Source organism: Tiliqua scincoides, unplaced genomic scaffold, assembly GCF_035046505.1.
Source record: "Tiliqua scincoides isolate rTilSci1 unplaced genomic scaffold, rTilSci1.hap2 HAP2_SCAFFOLD_67, whole genome shotgun sequence".
Lineage (NCBI taxonomy): Eukaryota > Metazoa > Chordata > Lepidosauria > Squamata > Scincidae > Tiliqua > Tiliqua scincoides.
Genome location: NW_027101650.1, coordinates 82,869 through 92,584, shown reverse-complemented (window position 1 = coordinate 92,584; position 9,716 = coordinate 82,869). Strand labels below are relative to the sequence as shown.

General features: G+C 45.0%; 1 pseudogene; it reads right to left on the bottom strand.

Moving 5' to 3' along the window:
* Positions 1-957: 957 nt before the first annotated feature.
* On the bottom strand, positions 958-1,072 carry LOC136636035 (5S ribosomal RNA; annotated as a pseudogene).
* Between the last annotated feature and the right edge of the window lie 8,644 nt (positions 1,073-9,716).

Genomic DNA, 9,716 nt, shown 5'->3' with positions numbered 1-9,716 from the left:
TGAGTCAAGATATAATATAACAGATAATAACTGCAGGTAATTAGGAAGTAAATGGAATAATATTATGATACAACTTATTTATACATAAAAAATCATGTCATAATTAAAAAACGTAGTAACACAACCTCTGAAATATCTTAATAAAGAACCACTAATTCAGCGTTGTCAAACATGCTTATATTTGAAATAATAAAATGAGCTGGAAGAAAAATGCACTCAACTTAAAAATAAAAAAAGGTATTGATGCTATAAATAGACCCGTAAGTGTATGCAAGTCACAAAAGAGCTTGCACCTCTACAGACCAAATGTAGTAGATGTACTGTACTTATATAACTGATCTCTTGAGCACATCCTTATGAGTTCACACAGGCTGTGCTTGGGGGGACTAATAACTGTTAATTCAAGAGACTAGAGTACCGTAACATTTGTTAAAGGAGAATTATGTGACTTTCCTTTACCCTTTTAACTCTATGGTTGCTGTAAATGATTTTAAAAGGGGATGCCCAGTGTTGGAAAAGAATAAATAATAAAAAAGTTGTCCTAAATGCAAAGAAGAAAGTTAAACGATCTGGTTTATTGTATAGGAAGAGGCGAGTCTTTAACTGGTTCAAAAGTAGTAGAAGGGTGAGAGATGATTGCACTTCCCGTGCAAGAAAATTCTACTGGTTGGGTTCCAGAATAGCGAAAGCCCGCTCACCTGTCACTACCAAATGAGCCTTGCAGAAGATCTTGATGTGTGGGCCTATACAGATGGAGGAGGGCCTGCATCTACCTTGGTCCTAAGGCAATGGTTCCCAAACATTTTAGCACTGGGACCTGCTTTTTTAAAATGACAATCTATTGCAATCTACTAGACCAAGGAAAGAGTGGAAATCTAGAAAAAGAAATAATTGTTGTTTATTATTAATAATAATTAAATTGGTTGGCAACCTTCAGTCTCGAAAGCCTATGGTATAAGCCTACAGCACCTGGTATTCCCAGGCGGTCTCCCATCCAAGTACTAACCAGGCCTGACTCTGCTTAGCTTCCGAGATCAGACGGGATCGGGCATGGAAAGACTATGGTATAAGCCTACAGCACCTGGTATTCCCAGGCGGTCTCCCATCCAAGTACTAACGAGGCCTGACTCTGCTTAGCTTCCGAGATCAGACGGGATCGGGCATGGAAAGACTATGGTACAAGCCTACAGCACCCAGTATTCCCAGGCGGTCTCCCATCCAAGTACTAACCAGGCCTGACTCTGCTTAGCTTCCGAGATCAGACGAGATCGGGCATGGAAAGACTATGGTATAAGCCTACAGCACCCGGTATTCCCATGCGGTCTCCCATCCAAGTACTAACCAAGCCTGACTCTGCTTAGCTTCTGAGATCAGATGAGGTCCGGCATGTGCAGGGTAAATTATTATTTATAATAATAATTAATTATTATTAAAAGTAATCAAGGTTCTGTGCCTCTGGAGGCTGCTAGAGACCTCACATATAGTATGTGTTTGTGTAGAAATTTGCTAGACTCTCCGTAACAATGGAGTGACTGTTCTCCCAAAGCTTTCAGAGTCATTCCAGGGGTACTCAGAAGTCTGAACTAGAGAGCAAGATGTGCAGTCAGGGACTTCCAGGCCTGACAGAAGACTGAAACTGGTTTCACAAGTTGTCTAAGGTGTGCCAGTTGATATAGAGAATTGGAAAACGTTGCATTTCAGTTTGTTGGTATATCCAGCTAACAATTTTTTTCCCCTGCAATCTGGGCAAGTGTGCTTGCAATTATTCTTTTTAATGTTTCAAAAACCTTTTACAATCCACCCAAAATTGGCTCACAACCCACTGGTGGCTCCTGATCTACAGTTTTGGGAAACACAGGCTTCATTCCTTAACCACCAGGCTCCAGTTCTAGGGCAGAGGTGGGCAACCGTTCACCTTTAAGGCTCCTGGACCTTTAAGAATTGTGTTAATTCTTGTGAATTGTGAAGTTTCCAAGAGGAGGAAACTTCAGCAGCTGAAGTTTGTCGTCTGTGAGATAAGGTGCACCTGCTGAAATTCCCTCTTCTGCACAAATTGTTAAAGGTTCAGGAGCTTGAAAGGTTGGCCACCCACATTGTAGAACAGGGGTGGGCAAACCCCGGCCTGGGGGCCATTTGCAGCCCCCAGGGTTCCCTAATGCAGCCCACATGGAATCCCCATGCTCCAAAGAGCCTCTGACTTGCCAGGGACTGTTGGAATCATGCTGGCCTGTGTCCACTGTTTGCGGCTGCTAATTCGAGCTGTGAGCCGAGTTAAAGCAAGGTCTTTTATAGTCTTCATGTGTTTTCTGCTTTTCCCTGGGCATTATTTCACCCCCACCCCCCATTGACCCTGAACAATTTATGTCACCATGTGTTTCTGGCTTGGTCTGAATGCTTTCACAGTGCAAGAGGTATGTGGCAAACAGTTCATAGTTCTCATGTGGTCCTACTTGCCTGTAGGTCCTACTTGTTCTCATGTGTACTATAAAGAAGCTCAGTAAAATTCATTCATTCATATAAGTTCTATCACTAATGTTTTAATTTATGTGGATTTATTCAAATTTGAAATGTAAATTAATTCCTTTTTCCCAGCCCCCAACACAGTGAGTGTCAGAGAGATGACGTGGCCCTCCTGCCAAAATGTTTGCCCACACCTGTTCTAGGGGCTCCAATCCTATCCAACTTTCCAGCACCGGTACAGCTGTCATGCAGCCCCAAAAGCTATCTGGTGTGCTCCTTGGGGCATTTGGTGGGCCGCTATGAGATACAGGAAGCTGGACTAGATGGGCCTATGGCCTGATCCAGTGGGCTGTATGTTCTTATGTAAAGCAAAGGAACTCATGTAGGGAGAGCTTGTGGAGACCACCATAACTACCTTGGAACAGCTGCATCAGGGCTGGAAAGTTGGACAGGATTTGGCCCAAAGTTAGCGCCAACCCAATTCAAAAGTCATGTGATGTAGACGGGCTTTCATCCTGTTTCCTCTACATGCTGGACAGGCCCAGCTAAGTCCCTCCAGCCTGCCTTGCAGGATATTTGCCTCTGGCAGTATTATATATTCACTACAGCATTTATGGTGCTGTAACTTGATCATGGAAAGCAGATGAGCGGCTATAGATGCAATAAGACCAAATAAATGTATGCAGTTGTTGTGAAGGAAATGCAGTAAAATGAAATAGGGTTGCATTAGGTATGGAAATGCAGATATAGGGGGGGATAATCACATTGTAAAGGCTGTGCAGTATTTGTGAAGGGTTTGCAGATGGCACTGTGGGCGAGACCATGAGAAATACGTGTAAGATTTTGCAGAGATTGAATTTTTAGATTGTTGTTGTTGTTGGTGTTTTATGAATGATTCACCTGTATCTAAACATTCAGGTTGGGTTTCTGGCTCCCAGAGATATTTAAACACCTTTTGTATTAAAAGGTAGATTTTAAAAAAAATATGATTTTGCTAGTTTGCATGGCTTAACTATAATTAGGGGCTGGCCTTAGGAACAGAGAGGCCCAACTGGAATTATTTTTTTTTTTTTGCAGGGCCCCACGTTCACAGCCAACGGCTGTAGAATCTTACACACATAAATAAAATTTGTTCTAGACTTTATATCTCTACGGTAGAATGGCAAGCAATTAAAATGTGCGCTTCAAAAGTGGGTGTGAGTTAATGAACTAAATGGATAGAAGCATATTCCCCTATAAAACTGCATATGTACAACAAAACATGTAGATTGCCTTTGAAAAGTAAATAGTTACAGAACCACTTGTTTTAGCGATAGTGAAATGATTTAGTAAAGAGTTAATTTAATTTTAAAAAAATCAAAATGTCCGTTACCCTGGCATGGAGCCCCCTTAGGTCAGGGTGACTAGATACAGTGAAGGACCAGGTGCCTATACCTTTAACCAATGTATAGAAAAGGGAATTTGGGCTCTCAGTTGGGAGACTTGGTCCTTTTGGCTTAAAGCCGGCCCCGCATACGTGAGTCTGTTACTGGAAACCCAGTCGGTGATATTAGATCTGAAGGCAATCAGCAGTTCTTAAGAGAATCAAAGGTTATTACACCGTAATCAAAGGTTATACACCTTATCCTCAAAATCTTTATCCCAAAAGATACCAGACATCTTTCCCCCTTTTTCTTTTGACCCACCATTGTCTCTGCTTCAATCAGCTTTGCAGGTTTTGCCAACGCTACAAAAACCTGGAAAATTTGTTTGACCTGAGACGATAGTTAGATGAGTTTTCTTATGACAGGCAGATATCTCTGTGCCAGATCAATTCCAACTCTGAAAACTAGATCATCTGCCTCTGCCCTACTAACGACAATAGGGGAATAAACTTGGAGAAGAAGTCCTTGGTTCTTCTCATAATACCAAGACGTGTAGCTTAATAAAATTATAGTTTTAGAGTATGTGACTCTTTGGCAGCTGCCCCCGTGTCAGATTTGCTGAGGGTTCCAGTTCTCTTCCCCACCCCCAATTCATTGCAACACAATTTTCTGTCTTAACTTTTCAATTAATTACACTTTTGGCCTATGAATCCAACTCCAAATTCCAACCACGCTTCCAAACCTATTTCCTGGGCCAATGTTCAGAGGGTTGGTTTTACTACCGCCTGCTTTGGCGTGATGGTCAAGAAAGGGAGGATTCCTAACCACAGGTGTGAGATTAGATCTTTCAGCGCAGAATCATATAAAGGTGTGTTGACCTGGGGACCCCTTTTGAAAGCATCTAGGCCAGACACCGTTGCCACATCCTGTGGCAAGGAGTTTCACAGCTTTAAGAAAAACAGGGTAAAGAAATATGCCTGAACTGTCATTTTAATGCTGTCCAGCTTCTAATGTACCTTGCAGTCTTATATGGAGATGGAAGGCATGGTTTCTTTCTTTCTTTCTTTCTTTCTTTCTTTCTTTCTTTCTTTCTTTCTTTCTTTCTTTCTTTCTTTCTTTCTTTCTTTCTTTCTTTCAAAACAAAAATCAATGGATACGAAATCAGCTGGGAAATAACTTTAAAGACCCACTTCCAGGTTTCTTGCTCCTCTGTTGTTGCCCCAGAATGCACTGGTATACACACTATACTGCATTCACACTATACTGCATTCAGCCACTAGATGGGTGGGTAATGGAATATAAAGGAATGAAATTATAATTATTTAAGAGTGCAAAGGTAGGAAATGGGATTTTTGGTGCTTTTTCTCCTTGTTACAAGGCATTTAAAGGTGGACCTCAGTGTCAGTGGTGAGTCAAATCAGTGGATAGCAAGATCCCACCTGTATCTGTTTTGCATATGTGTAGTGTCATACATTAGAGAGACACAGTGGCGCAGCGGGTTAAACTACTGAGCCTATGAGCCTGTTGACCGCAAGGTTGGCAGTTCGAATCTGCGCGATGGGGTGAGCTCCCGTTGCTTGTCCAACTCCTGTCCAGTTTGAAAAAAACTGGGGGGGGGAAGAAAAAGTAGATAAATAGGTACCACCTCAGTGGGACGGTAATGGTGTTCCGTGCATTTAGGTGTGTTATCATGCCGGTCACATGACCGCAGAAACTGCTTATGGACAACACCGGCTCTTCGGCTTAGAAAGGGAGATGAGCAGCACCTCTAGAGTCAGGCGCAACTAGGCTTAAAGCTGGGGGGAACTTTTACCTTTTTAGTGTCAGAAATGCTTTTGGATTTAAAAGACACCCCTTCTCCCCGATTTGCCTGTTAAACTGGGGGTTCACTATAACTTCAGGACACCCCCTCTAAGCCTTCTTATGGGCTGGAGATATAGAGAGGGGATTGGAAAATTTTGCCAGTATCTGAGCACTTTGGCAGGGTGACTTAGGTTGATTAGACATGATGGAGTCTGTCATCGGGTCTGTAAATGATCCCTTCCTCCACCAGGCATTCATAACTAGTTCTATAGTACTGGTCTTCAACTTATTTCATGCCATGATCCAAATGAATGAATGAATGAATGAATGAATGAATGAGGCTGGGAACCCACCGTTGATCCTGCCGCCCTTTCTGGGACCTTATCTGCCCACCCCACCCCATCGCTGCCCACTCCCAGCATTTCACTATAACCAAATATTCTTATTAGAGGGAGCAGAGAAAGTTACCCTGAAACCTGGCACAAGTGAAAATGCTTTTAGCACAATCGCTGAGAACCTGAGCAGGACAGGGATCTAATCTCCTGGTACTTGAAGGGCTACATCAGATGCCTCCCGCTTTACCTGTTGGTGCTCTAGTCCAGCGATCTTCAACATTCTTCATTCCTCTAAGTTGCCACGACCCCACAGTTGAGGCTTTGCTACTCCATTGGAGTTATGGTCCCAAGGTTGAAGAACAATGTTCCATAGCAGGGGTGCCCAAACCCCGGCCTGGGGGCCACTTGCCCTCGGAGGCTCCCAATCCGGCCCGCGGGGAGCCCCCAGTCTCAAATGAGCCTCTGGCCCTCCAGAGACTTGCTGGAGCCCATGCTGGCCCGATGCAACTACTCTCAGCGGTGAGGATGACTGTTCAACCTCTCACCTGAGCTGTGGGACGAGGTCTATTTGCTGTTTCACATCTGTGCTGCAGCAGTGGCAGGGAAGGAAAGGCTGGCCTTGCTTTGTGCAAGGCCTTTTATAGGCCTTGAGCTACTGCAAAACCTTCCTTCATTTGTATAAGTTCCATCTCTAATATATTCATTTATGTAAATTTATTCAAATTTTAAATGTAAATTAATTATTTTTTCCCGCCCCTGCCCCCCAACACAGTATCAGAGAGATGATGTGGCCCTCCTGCCAAAATGTTTGGACACCCCTGATCCATAGCATTGAGCATGGTGGGGTTGGAAAGACCTGGAGGAGAAACAGAAAGGAGTGAATCTGCCATTCATAGAGCCTTGGGGGAAAAAAAACCTGGCAGATCTTGAATAAGTACCATTAATTGGGTGCAAAAAGAAAAGAAAAAGCAAAGCCCACAAGACCAATTTTCTGATTCATAAATATGTTTTTGTTGTCGTTGCTGGTTTTTTAAGCTTCTGGGAGGTATTTAAGCCAGTGTTCATTTCAAACACATTAATGCTTTGGGGGGAAAAACAAGAAAAGAAAAACCAGGTGTGTGCTACTGTAAACTCAACAAAGACCTTTGCAGGTGTGAACCTTACAGGGGAGAGCAGAGCTTGATTTTGCACTCATTAATATGAAGAGATAAGAGCTTTTGCTGAGATTGAGCCTCACCAGGGGTTTGGTTGCCATTTCCAAGGCAGGACTGGAAAAGCCACATCAGCTGTATCTCAAATGCATCCAGTGAAGTCACTTTGTTCTCAAAGCAAACATTCTGACTTCCAGCTATCGCAGCTCTGCTGTCGTCGTCATCATCATCATAAATGGTAAACAAGTAACATTTATGCTGCATTTACAACATTCAAAGCATGTCACACAGGAAATCAGAGCCTTGCAATCGCTGTATAAAGCAGAAATGTTCAACCACTGGGCCACAGCACATTGAAGTGCCACAAATGGTCTCCAAGTGTGCCATTGGAGGTTGGGGGAGGGTCATTTATTAGTAGGGCCATTGGGGGTTGGGAGCCCCCACATCAGCAGTGTGGTGTGCCTTGTCAATTGTCCCAAAACTAATGGTGTGCCTTGACCATTTTAGCACCTTCTCAGTGTTCCATGAGATGAAAAAGGTGGAAAATTGCAGGTATAAAATTCTATCATCTCACAACTGTCCTTTTCCACAAACTCTTTGGGAAGCTCCTGCGTCCCCATCCTCTGCTTTAACCAAATCTAAGCATGTGTTATTGAAACAAAGACCTTTCTCCCTATGGCAAAGCCTGTGGGGTGAAGTTAGTTGTGGCATAAGAGCGAGGCACGGTTGGTCTAGTTAATATTGGGGATGTTGATTGGAACTGATGGGGTGAAGTTTTGCATGGAAGGTGGAAAGGAAGGCTGCAATTGGGCAGCAGTTGTGGGCAGGGGTGGATCCAGTGTTTGTGCTTGGGGGGATATGAGTACTCCCTTAATTCCAGAGCCCAGGTCAACCAGACGGGTAGACCTGGGCTCCAGCCTGAACTTGAATCCCACCTACTGAGTAGACCGGAATTCCTGGTTGAGCTTATATAAGGGCTCCGTGGCCATTTGCTGGGCTGGTAGATCTGGGCTGTCGCCCAGACTTGGAGCCCAGATCGAACTGTGGGGAGGACCTGGACTCCAAGTTGAGCTTATGGCCTCTGTGGTCATTTGCTGTGTGGGTAGACCTGGGCTCCCATTCCAGCTCAACTCTGTTGGCCACCAGTCCTTGCCTAGTGGGTGTCCCCTTGGCTCCCAACTTTGCTCTCCACTGGTGCAACAATTTGGGGGGCACGTACCCATGCCCCCCTGCAACTGCCCATGGTTGTGGGCAGGTTCCCCGGCATCTCTCTTGCATTACAGTAGAACCCTGATTTAGCTTGATCAACCGTTCAGAGGCCAGGAAGGAGGTCTTGCTCAGCTGTAGGATTGGCTGAAGCAACTGGAATTTTTACCTTTCCCAGGATGTTGATCTGTCTGTTTGGTTGTTGGCATGATTGCCAACCATTTGGTTGGCATGATTGCATTTTTGACACAACCGAACAACTTAGGGCGCAATCCTAACCCCTTATGTCAGTGCTTTCCAGCCAATGGGTGCCAATGGGACGTGTGCTGCATCCTGCAGTTGGGTGTCACTCACAGAGACCTCCTCAAAGTAAGGGAATGTTTGTTCCCTTCCCTCGGAGCTGCATTGCCCTTATGTCAGTGCTGGAAAGCTGGAAAGCACTGACATAAGGGGTTAGGATTGCACCCTTAGTGTGAGTGTTGAATTTATATAGGTTGGGGACTATCAGCCCAATCCTATCCAATTTTCCAGTGCCAGTGCTGCTGTGTCTATGGGGTATTCACTGCTTCCTGTGTTGGGGGTGCAGTCACAGAGGCCTCCTTAAGGTTTGGGAACATTTGTTCCCTTACCCCGGGGCTGCTTTGCGGTTGCACCGGCGCTGGAAAGTTGGATAGGATTGGGCTGTGAGAACCTAAACTCTTCTCAGGTCTGGTGTGACTCTGGTAGGATCAGGAATCGCATAGCAGGCAGGGACCTTGCAGAAACCTGGTGCAGGTGGGGTGTGTGTGCTGGTTTAAACACAGCCTATCAGGTTTCAACCCCAAAGGACAATGGCAGCTCAGACCCAGTGGGGCTGGATATTTGTGGCTGATGTGCTAAGCCAGTCCCTCCTTGGAAGGCAAGAGAGGCCTGAGATTATAGCTCTGCCCTCTTCTGGTTTTTTGGGTTATTGTATTGTAATTAAGTAATGTTCTTTTTCTGTCAATGCTGTGCTGGAATCCCGAGCATGTATGCACTGCTGAAACAGAGACGCCTGCATTGGCTCCGTCATGTCATGAGAATGGATGATGGCCGGATCCCAAAGGATCTCCTCTATGGAGAACTCGTGCAAGGAAAGTGCCCTACAGGTAGACCACAGCTGCGATACAAGGACATCTGCAAGAGGGATCTGAAGGCCTTAGGGATGGACCTCAACAGGTGGGAAACCCTGGCCTCTGAGTGGCCCGCTTGGAGGCAGGCTGTGCAGCATGGCCTTTCCCAGTTTGAAGAGACACTTGGCCAACAGTCTGAGGCAAAGAGGCAAAGAAGGGAGGCCCATAGTCAGGGAGACAGACCAGGGACACACTACACTTGCTCCCAGTGTGGAAGGGATTGTCACTCCCGAATTGGCCTTTTCA